The sequence below is a fragment of the Rhineura floridana genome, chromosome 2, assembly GCF_030035675.1.
Source record: "Rhineura floridana isolate rRhiFlo1 chromosome 2, rRhiFlo1.hap2, whole genome shotgun sequence".
Classification (NCBI taxonomy): domain Eukaryota; kingdom Metazoa; phylum Chordata; class Lepidosauria; order Squamata; family Rhineuridae; genus Rhineura; species Rhineura floridana.
The window spans coordinates 204,154,426-204,167,032 of record NC_084481.1 but is presented as its reverse complement, the minus strand read 5'-3'; the positions used below and the strand labels follow the sequence as shown (position 1 = coordinate 204,167,032).

At 39.2% G+C, this 12,607-nt stretch overlaps 1 protein-coding gene across 8 annotated transcripts in view; it reads left to right on the top strand.

The window, feature by feature from the left end:
• FOXN3 (forkhead box N3) overlaps window positions 1-12,607 on the top strand; it is a 398,156-nt gene that overhangs the window by 181,439 nt on the left and 204,110 nt on the right. The gene's annotated exons all lie outside the window — the stretch shown is intronic.

Sequence of the window (12,607 nt, the reverse complement as noted above, 5' to 3'; positions counted from 1 at the left end):
TGGAAGACACTGGATTGTATCCATACATATGTGTGGAGTTCCACTAGAGCAACAGGATTTCCCTTTTTCTTTGCTGCCTGTGCACCCTGAAAATCCGCTCCAGAAGGTCCTCCAACCCTGTGGAGCAGATTTTAAGAGTGTGCTGGGGGGCTGCAGGGGAAAGGAGGGCATAATCCATTGCGCAAGTGGATGTCTGATGCGCTAGCAGAAGAGCAGCATTAGATATGATCCAAATCTGCCCCAGCAGCAAGAAAGTCAATGGCCTGCCTGCAGTGCACAGCAGAAAAAAATGGTGCCGCTTGCTTCCGGTAGGGCAAAGGGAGCAGTGACATAGTGTGTGTGTGTGTTAACAATAAGGTTGTAAATGCCTTGCTGTGGAAGACCAGCCTTAACTTGCAGTGAAGGTGTTGGGGGGGGGAGGGGTAACAGTGCTGCTTCATGATCTTTAAAATATATATAGTGCCTTGCAAAAGTAATCAGACCCCTGACCAAAGCTCATATTGTTGTTATGTGCCTCCAAGTCGACTACGACTTATGGCGACCCTATGAATCAGCGACCTCCAAGAGCATCTGTCATGAACCACCCTGTTCAGATCTTGTAAGTTCAGGTCTGTGGCTTCCTTTATGGAATCAATCCATCTCTTCTTTGGTCTTCCTCTTTTTCTACTACCTTCTGTTTTCCCCCAGCATTATTATCTTTTCTAATGAATCATGTCTTCTCATTAAAAGTTCTATTACTGAATTACAAATAGTACATTGTAATTTCATTCTGTATTATATTTTATTTTGAAACACTGACACTGACAGATTTGCTCTAGGTCGTTCAGGTTGGTTGGAAGTTGCTTGTGGACCGCAATTTTCATAGAGCGCCACAGATTCTCAATGGGATTGAGATCAGGACTTTGGGCTACTGTAGGACATTCACCTTTTTGTTCTTCAGCCACTCCAGTGTTGCTTTGGCCTTGTGCTTGGGATCATTGTCCTGCTGAAAAGTGAATTTCCTCCCAAGCTTCAGTTTTTTAGTGCACTGAAGCAGCTTATCTTGCAGTATTTCCTGTATTTTGCTCTATCCGTTCTTCCTTCCATTTTAACAAGATGCTCAGTCCCTGCTGATGAGAAGCATCCCCACAGCATGGTGCTGCTGACACCACCATACTTCACTGAAGGGATGATGTGTCATGAGGCATGGGCAGTGTTAGGTTTGCACCACACATAGTGCTTTGAGTTTGGGCCAAAAAACTCTGTCTTGGTCTCATCTGACCACAAAACCTTTTCCCACATCGCAGCTGGGGCACTCTCATACTTTCTGGCAAACTCCAGATGTGCTTTCAGATGGTACTTTTTGAGTAACGGCTTCTTTCTTGCCATTCTCCCATATAGGCCAGTGTTATGCAGAGCTGTTGATATGGTTGACTGGTGCACCATTACTCTGCTCCCAGTCACTGTAGCTCCTTCCAAGTGATGTTTGGCCTCTGTGGCTTCTCTCACAAGTCTCCTTCTTGTTTGAGTGCTGAGTTTTGAGGGACGGCCTTTTCTTGGCAGTGCCTGGGTGGTGTGATGCAGCCTCCACTTCCTGATTATTGATCCAACTGTGCTCACTGGAATATCCAAACACTTGGATATTATTTTATACCCTTTTCCTAATTCATGCATTTGTATTATATTATCTCTCACTTCTGTAGAATGCTCTTTGGTCTTCATTTTTCTTCAGGTCCACAGCCTGAATGATCCTTCAACAGTGGGGTTTTTATCCTGACCATGTGACAGCAACTTTAATGGTTCACAGGTGGAGGCCAATGGTAAGGTCATTGTGTCCTTGATAGCGCAATTTCTTTCATCTGTGTAAACTGGGAGCTTCCATAGCACAGGGGATGAATACTTATGCAAGCAAAGTTTAAGTTTTTTGTTTCTTACAAGTATTTCCCAACATAAAACCAATGTTACCTTACAATAATTAATTTTGAGTCAGTGTTTCAAAATAAAATATCATACAGAACAAAATTACAATGTAGCATTTGTAATTCAGTAATGTGACAGCATTGGTCAGGGGTCTGATTACTTTTGGAAACCACTGTATATATAATAACAAAGAGTGAGGGTGAATGGTGATAGATGTGCATGCTAGTAGTAGAAAGTGAAAGGACACTTTCATTTCTGTCCCTAAAGTAGGAGTAGGGAACAAGTGGCCCTCCAGATGCTGTTAATCCCCAGCCAGCATGGCCAATGGTTGGGGATGATGGGAGTTGTAGTCCAACAACATCTGGAAGGGCTACTGTTCCCCTATCCCAGCCTTTCCCAACTAGTGGACCACCAGATGTTGTTGGACCACGATTCCCATCTTTCCTGACCATTGGCAATGCTGGCTGAGGCTGATGGGAGTTGTGGTCCAACAACATCTGGTGGCCCACTAGTTGGGAAAGGCTGCCCTATCCTTTCCTAAAGAGAACTTTTGCCAATTTCACTTCTACTGTCAAACTAAGGATGTGACATTGGCATGGCTCTTTTTGTCTTGAGCAAACAGATCTGCAGTACAAAGTTAAGGCTTCCTCAAAAGCACCTTAAGAAGTGAAGTTTGTTGAGCTGTGGTGTTTGTGTATGTGTATACTGAACAAACATTTAGAGTCTTCTGGGAAGAAGCAACATGTTTAAACCCATTTAGGTCTTTAGAGTAGATTTGATCTCCAACTTTGCAATGAATCCAGCTAAAGTCTTATGGGGGTTCTCCATTATCTTAGCTAGGATTCTTGGCTAAGGTGGAGAAAAAACTAGCCTTGTCAATTTCACTTTCATTGTAAACTTGCTGCCAACATTAAACTGATCATGTCTAGAGAAGCCATTGATAAGTTTTTTTATTTCATAGCTTTACAGGAACACATACTCTTCAAAACCAGTAGGTGCTTGTGGAAGTCATATGACCACATTGCTCAGAAGAATAACATGAACACTGTTTGTGCTATGCAAGCAAATAATAGCAAGTAACAGAGTATTATTATTTCAATAGAATAGAAATGTGGTTTATATAAAACTGTACATGAAGCCACGACAGAAGATAGGTGGATCATCCACAGCAAGACAAAAAAAAAAAGTAATTATACAGAATTAGGAACTGCCAGAAACATACAAACATTAGAAGAGCCTGCTGGATCAGGCCAATAGCTCATCTAGTTCAGCATCCTATTCTCAGAGAGGCCAACCAGATGCCTATGGCAAGCCCACACACAAGACCTGTGTGTAAGAGCACTCTCCCCTTGTGAAGTCTCCAGCAACTGGTATTGAGAAACATACTGTCTCTGACCATGGAGGCACAGCATAGCAGTCATAGTTAGTAGCCATTAATTGCCTTATCCTCCATGTATTTGTCTAATCATCTTTTAAAGCCATTTTGTGGGATTGAATTCCATACTTCAGCTACTTGCTGCCTGAAGAAGTATTTTGTCTGTCTTGAATCTTCCAACATTCAGCTTCATTGGACGTGCACTTGTTCTAGCATTATGCGAGAGGGAGAGAAATATCTCTGCCCACTTTCTCCATGCCATGCATAATGTTATACAGTACACTTCTATCATGTCATCTCTTACTCGCCTTTTCTCTAAACTAGAAAGCCCCAAATGTTGCAACCTTTCCTCATAGGGGAGTCATTCCATCCCCTTGATCATTTTGGTTGCCCTTTTCTGAACCTTTTCTAGCTTTTTGATTTGAAGCAACCTGAACTGTAAGTGTTCCAAATGCGGTTGCATCATAGATGTGTATAACAGCATTATGATATTGGCAGTTTTATTTTCAATTCCTTTCCTAATGATCCCTAGCACAAATTTTCCTTTTTCACAGCTGCTGCATACTGGGTCGACATCTTCATCGAGCTATCCTTCATTACCCAAGATTTCGTTCCTAGTCACGGCCAATTCAGACCCCATGAGTGTCTATGTGAAATTAAGATTTTTTTGTCCTAACGTGCATCACTTTACATTTGTTTACACTGAATTGCATTTGCCATTTTACCAGAAAAGCCTAGGCTGCTCTTATTTTATTTTCTGAGCTTGCTTTCTTCCTACTGACCCACTTTGGGAAATTTGGAGGAAGGAAGAGTGCAAGGGCTAGGGTGCCTTTTGTGCTGCTGCTTTCTGTAATGCAGTTGTGTATTCTAGCCAATGTAGGTTTTATAATCAAATTATGACACAAATAGCACAAGGGAGACACATTTAAGTGTCGTGTGAAAGCATCCTTAGGCTAGGCATGTCCACATGTTCAGTGAAGAGCATGTGTCTTTTATAAAGCACCTGTATACATATATGTGTGTGCATGTAGAATACCTGATAGTTGAGAAGAAGGGAAAAGGTTGGTTGGGGGGTGGATGTGATATTTGAGGTTGCCTTATCTAATCAAACCTGGAGGTGGATGTGATTTTTAAGTGGCAATTTAATCACCACTTGCAACATTAAGACTGCAGTCTTGTACACAACTCATTTGAAATGTGGTGTTGGAGGAGAGCTTTGTGGATACCATGGACTGAGAAAAAGACAAATAATTGGGTGGTAGAAGAAATTAAACCAGAACTATAATTAGAAGCTAAAATGATGAAATTGAGGTTATCATACTCTGGACACATAACAAGAAGACATGATTCACTAAAAAAGACAATAATGCTGGGAAAAACAGAAGGGAGTAGAAAAAAAGGAAGACCAAACAAGAGGTGGATTGATTCCATAAAGGAAGCCACAGATCTGAACTTACAAGATCTGAACAGGGTGGTTTATAATAGATGCTATTGGAGGTCACCGATTCATAGGGTTGCCATCAGTTGTAATCAACTTAAAGGCATATAACAACAAACCACACTGACCTGGGCAGACTTACCTTCTAAGTAAGCATGCATAGGATTGTACTATAAGAATTTAAAAGCTGGTCAGACTGATTTTAAGTGTCATCCTTCTATCACATGCGGATCTCTTCCTCCTATGTTATAATTTAGATTCCAGAACTGTCCATTGATCTCCTTAAAATCAAATGGCAGTTTTGCCTTTAACATCAAATGGCACAGAACTGGTTCCTGGGTAAATAGGGCTATTCTACTCTTTCCTGTCCTATCTATGTATTTAAAAGAGTGTGCAAACCTCCCTCCCTGCCCCCAATGCCTCAGAAGAGCTGCTGTTCATTGCCACTGAAAACAGTAGCTGTTAAATTGGCCTACATGGTTTTTGAGACTCTTGACTTTTGACATCAATGGCAAATAGAGGGAGAATGTCTCCTCTTTTGTTGATTTACCTACTTATCTTTCTCTGAAAGAACTCTCAGAGCTCTGAGTGTATACATTTCTGTGGGTGGGGTTAGCATTTGGTAACTTGAGTTGCATTGTAAAAACAACAAAATGGCCATGAGATAAGAGGTGTTTGACTTAATAATTCAAGGTCCGTTTTAGCTTTAGATAAACAGGCATGCTTGCAGGACAAGCAAGGATAACAGAACAATGGTATTTTGCTTTATAAGGGCCATTGTTTTAATTATTAATTCCTGTCACTAGTAGGATTTAAGATTAGCTAGGTTGTAGTGTGTGGGCTTGGGTAGTATGACAGTTTGTGGTACAATATCCAGGACTAGCTTCAGCCATTGTTCTGGACCTATAAGATGCAGGACTAAAATAATAAACTAGGAAGTGGTTCATAGGCTTCTGTCTCTCGGGGTGGTGCTATTAGTCCATTAACAAAGGATATATTTTTCTCCCTCGCCTACCCAACTCAGGATTTGTTGTCCAAGACTCTGATCTGAAAGGGATTCCAAAGGGAAAAGGGTTGTCTCTCAATTATTGGGATTTGTTATGAATATGTTAGTGGTTAACCAGCTTTTAGAATGGTTTTTAGCAACTGGGGTGTGTGTGATTTTTTTTCTGATAAAACATTACTGAATGTGAAATTCCACTTGTGCATGTACATATGAGGAACATGGGGCAGATATTTGTTCTATTTTAGTTTGGTGTGTATTATTGTGGCCAAGGAGATTTATACTCATCTGTGCAAAAGCATATATAAAGTAACATATTCAACTAAGTCCTACTCAGAGTAGGTCCACTGAAATTAAAGAATCTAAGTTAGTCATGTCTACTAACTTCAGTGGGTCTACTCTGAGTAGGACCAGCACTGAATACCGCCCATGGTCTAGAGAAGTGTCTAGTGTGTGAGGGCATGCATTAGCTTCCACATTGGCCACCTCATATGATCTAGTGGGGGATGTGTTTGTGATTTTTCTTGCTTTACACACATGGGCACAACCCAAAGCTTAAGATTAATTCCCACCCAGCCATGAAGCTCACTGGGTGACCTTGGGTGAGTCACTGTCTCTCAGCCTAATCTACCCCAGGGTTGTTGTGAGGATAAAATTGGGAGGGGGAGAGCCATGTTTGTATGCCACATTGAGCTCCTTGGAGGAAAGGTGGGATATAAATGCAATAATAAACAAACAAAAGCTTAACTTATTAAAATAAATTGAATCATACAGCTCAATCCTACCCATGTCTATGTAGAAATTAAAAAATGGGAAAATGGACTACCTTCAAGTCAATTCTGACTTATGGTGACCCTATGAATAGGGTTTTCATGGTAAGCTGTATTCAGAGGTGGTTTACCATTGCCTTCCTCTGAGACTGAGAGGCAGTGACTGGCCCAAGGTCACCCAGTGAGCTTCATGGCTGGCTGGGGATTCAAACCCTGGTCTTCTAAGGTTGTAGTCCAGCACTTTAACCACTACACCACACTGGCTCTCTAGGTAGAAATAAGTCCTACTGAATTTAATAGGGCGTACTCCCTGCAAGCAGTGCTAGGACTGCAACCTTAAACTCTCCAATCTTAGGCATTTTTCTCAGAAGCTAGTAAAGTGGGTTATGGAATGACAGCTAAAAGACCTTGTCATTGGTTGGATCCTATCTTCGACTCCTATTTCAAAATATTCAACTATTTTATTTTATTTATTTATTTATTGTATTTGTATACCACCCCATAGCCGAAGCTCTGTACACATGAACATCACCAGATGGTCAATATAGGAATCAAATTGATTACATAATTGGAAACAGAAGATGGAGAAGTTCCATACTTTCTGCAAAAACAAGACCAGGAGCAGACTGTGGTACAGATCATGAACTGATCGTATCGAAAATCAGAGTAAAGCTAAAGAACAACAACAAAGCACTCATAATGCCAAAATACAATTTAAATAACACCCCAGAAGAATATAAAGATCAAATAAGGAACAGGTTTGAGGTTTTAAACTTAGTTCACAGAGAACCAGAAGAACTATGGACTGAAGTCAGGGACATTATAAGGGAAGAATGCAAAAAGACAATACCTCTTGTTAAAAAGAGAGAAATACCTCAATGGATGATGGAAGAAACTCTTAAAATGGTTAAAGAGAGAAGGAAAGCAAAAGCAAAAGGAGATAGAAACACAGTCAGAACCCTAAACAGCGACTGGACTTCCGGGAAGGGTGACTTCGCTTGTGCCTGCTTTTGAGACGGGCTCCCGCCTCAAAAGAAGCTTATTCAGATATAAATCAGTCAGAACATTTTTTTTTTGACTGATGAAATTTCTCCCGGGCAGGGAGAAACGTAGAGATCAACCTCAAAAGCCTGTTTTTGTTGGGAGGACTGGATTTCATTAATTTATGAGAAAAGGTCCAGCCAGCAATGCCGGACGGACTTCTGAACAAGCTCTATCTGATTAATGCGATACGTTTATCTTTTCTTCAAAGAGAAAACGGACTAACAGGCAAGCACCCTTCTTTCTATTATTTTTTTTACTTGGTTTAAATTGTTGCAGCAAAAAGAGATTTGTCAAATGAATCAGCTTTAAAGAACTTCTGGGTGAGCTATAACTCTTCTCTGTTATTCACGAAATTAACAGCTTATCTCTGTTTCTATTGCAAAAAGCTGTCCTGGAAGTGCATTCTAAAGATATAAACAGAAGAGGGATTTCTATTCCGAGGAACATTATATTGTCTGGGACTATTCTGTTTTTGGTCTATTTTATTTTGACGAATCTGCTTCTTCACGACGCCACTAACTGTTTTGATGCTGGCAACTAAATTTGTTTTGTATTCTTGAACATAGAGAGATAAGGCAGGCTGCTCTGTTTATACTGTGATGTCATCAAGCCTGGAATATTAACCCAATTGTTGCTGAAATAAGAAGTGGTTCTTCTTTATTTTTGTTTCGTTTTGTTTTCGTGGTTTTAAAAATGGCAATCAAGAAAGTGGCTGAGAATCTGGAAGTAATTATGTTTCAGAAAATAATGGATGAGATTGAGATAACGAAACAAACCCTGCGACAGGGCAGTAAGGAGCTGAAAATTGAACTGAGCAAAATGACGCAGGAGCTTAAAGAAATAGGGGATCCTGTGAGAGAGGAGAATGAGATCAGAGATGAGAAAAGAAAAAATAAAGGGAAGATACAAGCCCTGGAGATTGGAACAAATGTAGAATTGGAAAAAGATCTGGAGTTTATGGATATTAGAAATAAAATCTACTGTTTGGAATTTAACATTATTTCTGAAGAAATTAATGAAGATATTAGAGATAAAGTTATCAATGGCTTGGATAATCTTCTGGACTGGAATGACGTGATGGAGCTTGATATAGAGAAAATCTATGGAATTAACTGCAGCCATGTGACAATGGAAAAACTCTCAAGAGATGAGCCAGTGCATTTTGTAAAAAAGAAGAACAGAGATATGACTTTACAACAATATTTCAGCAACTTATTCAGAATTGATGGCAAGAAAATATTTGGGATAGAGGAAATTCCCATCAGACTCTTATTATATGACTATGGCTATGACAGCAAGATTACTATGGAATACTGATAATGGAAGATTGGACACTGAAATTACTGGACTTAACAGGACTATTGAAGATGAAAGATGGAATTAATATGGATAATGGAATAATGGCTATTGAAATTATTGGACCTAACAGATTTTGATGAGATGGATTAATCGATATGTTTATTTGGACTATGGTTATGACAATAAGATTATTATTATTATTAACGAGATGGATTAATCGACATGTTTATTTGGAGAAAAATTGATAGATATATTTCTTAAAGAATTGAAACCTCTCTTTGACTTTTTGTGGAAAGAATAAAGTAATGTTTATGAGATTTGATGATTAATTAAGATAACTACTGGAGGAAAGTGATTTTATAATATAATTTAAGAGACAGGATTGTTATATATTGTAGACCTACAACTGATTTGATCTGCGACAAATGGGAAGTCAATATTTTATTTTTTTGTTTAATCATTTTTGTTTTGTTTTGTTTTTTGTCTTTGAATGTTTTATGATTTTGTTTTGTATGTTTTATGAAAATTTGAATAAAAATTATTGTAAAAAAAAAAGAAAAAAAAGAACCCTAAACAGCGACTAGTACGTAGGGACAAAGAAAGGTATTACAATAGTTATTGTATAGAAATAGAAAAGGACAACAAAATGGGAAGAACAAGAGCCCTATTCCAAAAGATTAGAGACATGAAAGGGAAATTTAAACCACGAGTAGGGATGTTGAATAATCAACAGGGGAACACACTAACTGACAGAGATGAAATAAAAGGAAGATGGGAGCAATACACTGAAGAACTCTACAAAAGAGATGCAAGGATGACAGATTCATTCACGGAGGAACCATATGATGAAGAACCAGAAATTTTAGAATGTGAGGTGAAAGCTGCTCTTAAAATTCTTGGAAGAAACAAATCACCAGGAATAGACAGCATACCAATAGAGTTGCTACAAGCTACTGAGATTGAATCTGTCCACATTTTGACAAAAATTTGTCAAGAAATATGGAAAACTAAACAATGACCCATAGACTGGAAACATTCAATATATATCCCACTTCCAAAGAAAGGGGATCCCAGAGAATGCAGTAATTACCAAACTATTGCCTTAATATCCCATGCAAGTAAAGTAATGCTCAAGATTCTACAACAAAGGCTCTTACCATATATGGAGCAAGAAATGCCAGATGTCCAAGCTAGATTTAGAAAGGGAAGAGGCACCAGAGATCATATTGCAAACATACGTTGGATAATGGAACGGATCAAGGAATTTCAGAAGAAAATCACCCTGTGCTTTATAGACTACAGCAAAGCCTTGACTGTGTAGATCATGAAAAACTATGGAATGCTTTAAAAGCAATGGGGGTGCCACAGCATCTGATTGTCCTGATGCGTAATCTATACCCTGGACAAGAGGCTACTGTAAGGACAGAATATGGAGAAACCGATTGGTTCCCCATTGGAAAGGGTGTGAGACAGGGTTGTATTTTATCTCCCTATTTGTTTAATCTATACGCAGAACATATCATATGGAAAGCGGGATTGGACCAAGATGAAGAAGGTGTAAAAACTGGAGGGAGAAATATCAATAATTTAAGATATGCAGACGATACCATACTCTTAGCAGAAACCAGTAATGATTTAAAATGAATGCTGATGAAAGTTAAAGAGGAAAGCACAAAAGCAGGATTACAGCTGAAAGTCAAGAAGACTAAAGTAACGACAACAGAAGATTTGTGTAACTTTACAGTTGACAATGAGGACATTGAACTTGTCAAGGATTATCAGTATCTCGGCACAGTCATTAACCAAAATGGAGACAATAGTCAAGAAATCAGAAGAAGGCTAGGACTAGGTAGGGCAGCTGTGAGAGAACTAGAAAAAGTCCTCAAATGCAAAGATGTATCATTGAACACCAAAGTCAGAATCATTCAGACCATGGTATTCCCGATCTCTATGTATGGCTGTGAAAGTTGGACAGTGAAAAAGGCGGATAAGAGAAAAATCAACTCATTTGAAATGTGGTGCTGGAGGAGAGCTTTGCGCATACCATGGACTGCGAAAAACACAAATAATTGGGTGTTAGAACAAATTAAACCAGAACTGTCACTAGAAGCTAAAATGATGAAACTGAGGTTATCATACTTTGGACACATCATGAGAAGACATGATTAGAGACAATAATGCTGGGTAAAACAGCAGGGAGTAGAAAGAGAGGAAGGCCAAACAAGAGATGGATTGATTCCATAAAGGAAGCCACAGACCTGAACTTACAAGGTCTGAGCAGGGTGGTTCATGACAGATGCTTTTGGAGGTCACTGATTCATAGGGTCGCCATAAGTCGTAATCGACTTGAAGGCACATAACAACAACAAAAGCATTAAAAACAAATATACAAATTTATAACATCTTTTAAAAACAATTTAAAACACAATTTAAAAAATTTAAAACAATTTAAAAACACATGCTAAAATGCCTATATGCCTATATGTAAATAAGAGGCCTGCATGTCGGTTTCTTGCGGCCTTAGGCAACAGAGACTTGGTAGATCTCACCCAAACTTAGGGCTGAATGTTACTGTCTCTATAGCTTATCAGCTTTGTGAAGAACAGATGCTAAGAGGTGTAATCAACTCATGGCATACCTGTGAAACATTAGCTTTGTAGCATAAGTTTGGGGAAATTTGACATAGAGCAATGCAGAATGAACTTATCCTGATTACTTTAGCCTCTGTATGGAAAAATGTGCAGATTAAGCTGTTAGATTTTTTTCAGGACCCAGGGAGGAGGGGATAGCCTGGAGTAAAAAAAAAAAACGGCTTGCTGGCATATGGTGAGGATAGAATGAAGGAAGAGTTCAACCTCACTTTGAATGGCTTGAGTGATGATTCCATAGTGAATCCAGAGCCTAGATGTCTCCTAAATAAAAGTGGTTTTTGTCCATAACTTAACCCTAATCTAGAACCCAAGACTGTACATCTGCACCATACTAAGATATTGTACAAGTTATAAATTAGCAGAAACTGAATACTGTAGGACAAGAAAGGGATAAGAAGTGCCCTACACTACTTATATTCCTGTTTAACCATGCCAACAAGGCCAGAGCCGAAAAAGTTAAGTTCAAATAGCTGCAGGGCCATGGAACATGCCACAAACTTGTTAAATAGACCACATTCTTAGGCGCGGGCTTGGCTCTCTGTCTCCATAGTTAAGCGGCTTGCCAGATGACCCATGACCAATTTTAGGATACTTATTAAAGGGCAGCAAATTGTCAACCTGTACACTAATACCAATTTGAGGCTTCCTGTGCTTATATAGCTAAATGCACACCAACAATGCACAAGAGAGAAATAATGGCAGACCCAGGATAAGTAACCCCCAAATATGCACAAGTATAATTAATTTGTAGCAGAAACATCCTAAGGGAGGGCCCCCCAAACAGTCTGATAGTAACTCAGTGGCACAGAAGAGAAGAGGAGGAATAGGATGGAGTGGCTGGCATATATGTTACTCTGTCCTAAAAGAGGAGAAAGAGCTTCTTTCATCTTCTTTTATGTCCCCAAGGACAGAAGACAGAGCTGCCCATAGACATCAGCGGAGAAATCCAAAGTAATGTTTTTTATTTAGATTTATTAGTCCCTTGTTATAAAGGTCATCACGTGACTTACATTGAAAAACATAAATACATTATGCCATATAGAACATTGGCATCATACAAACACCTATAATTCATATATATATGTGCACATAGACACACACCCAGACCTACAAACCGCTTGCCCTACC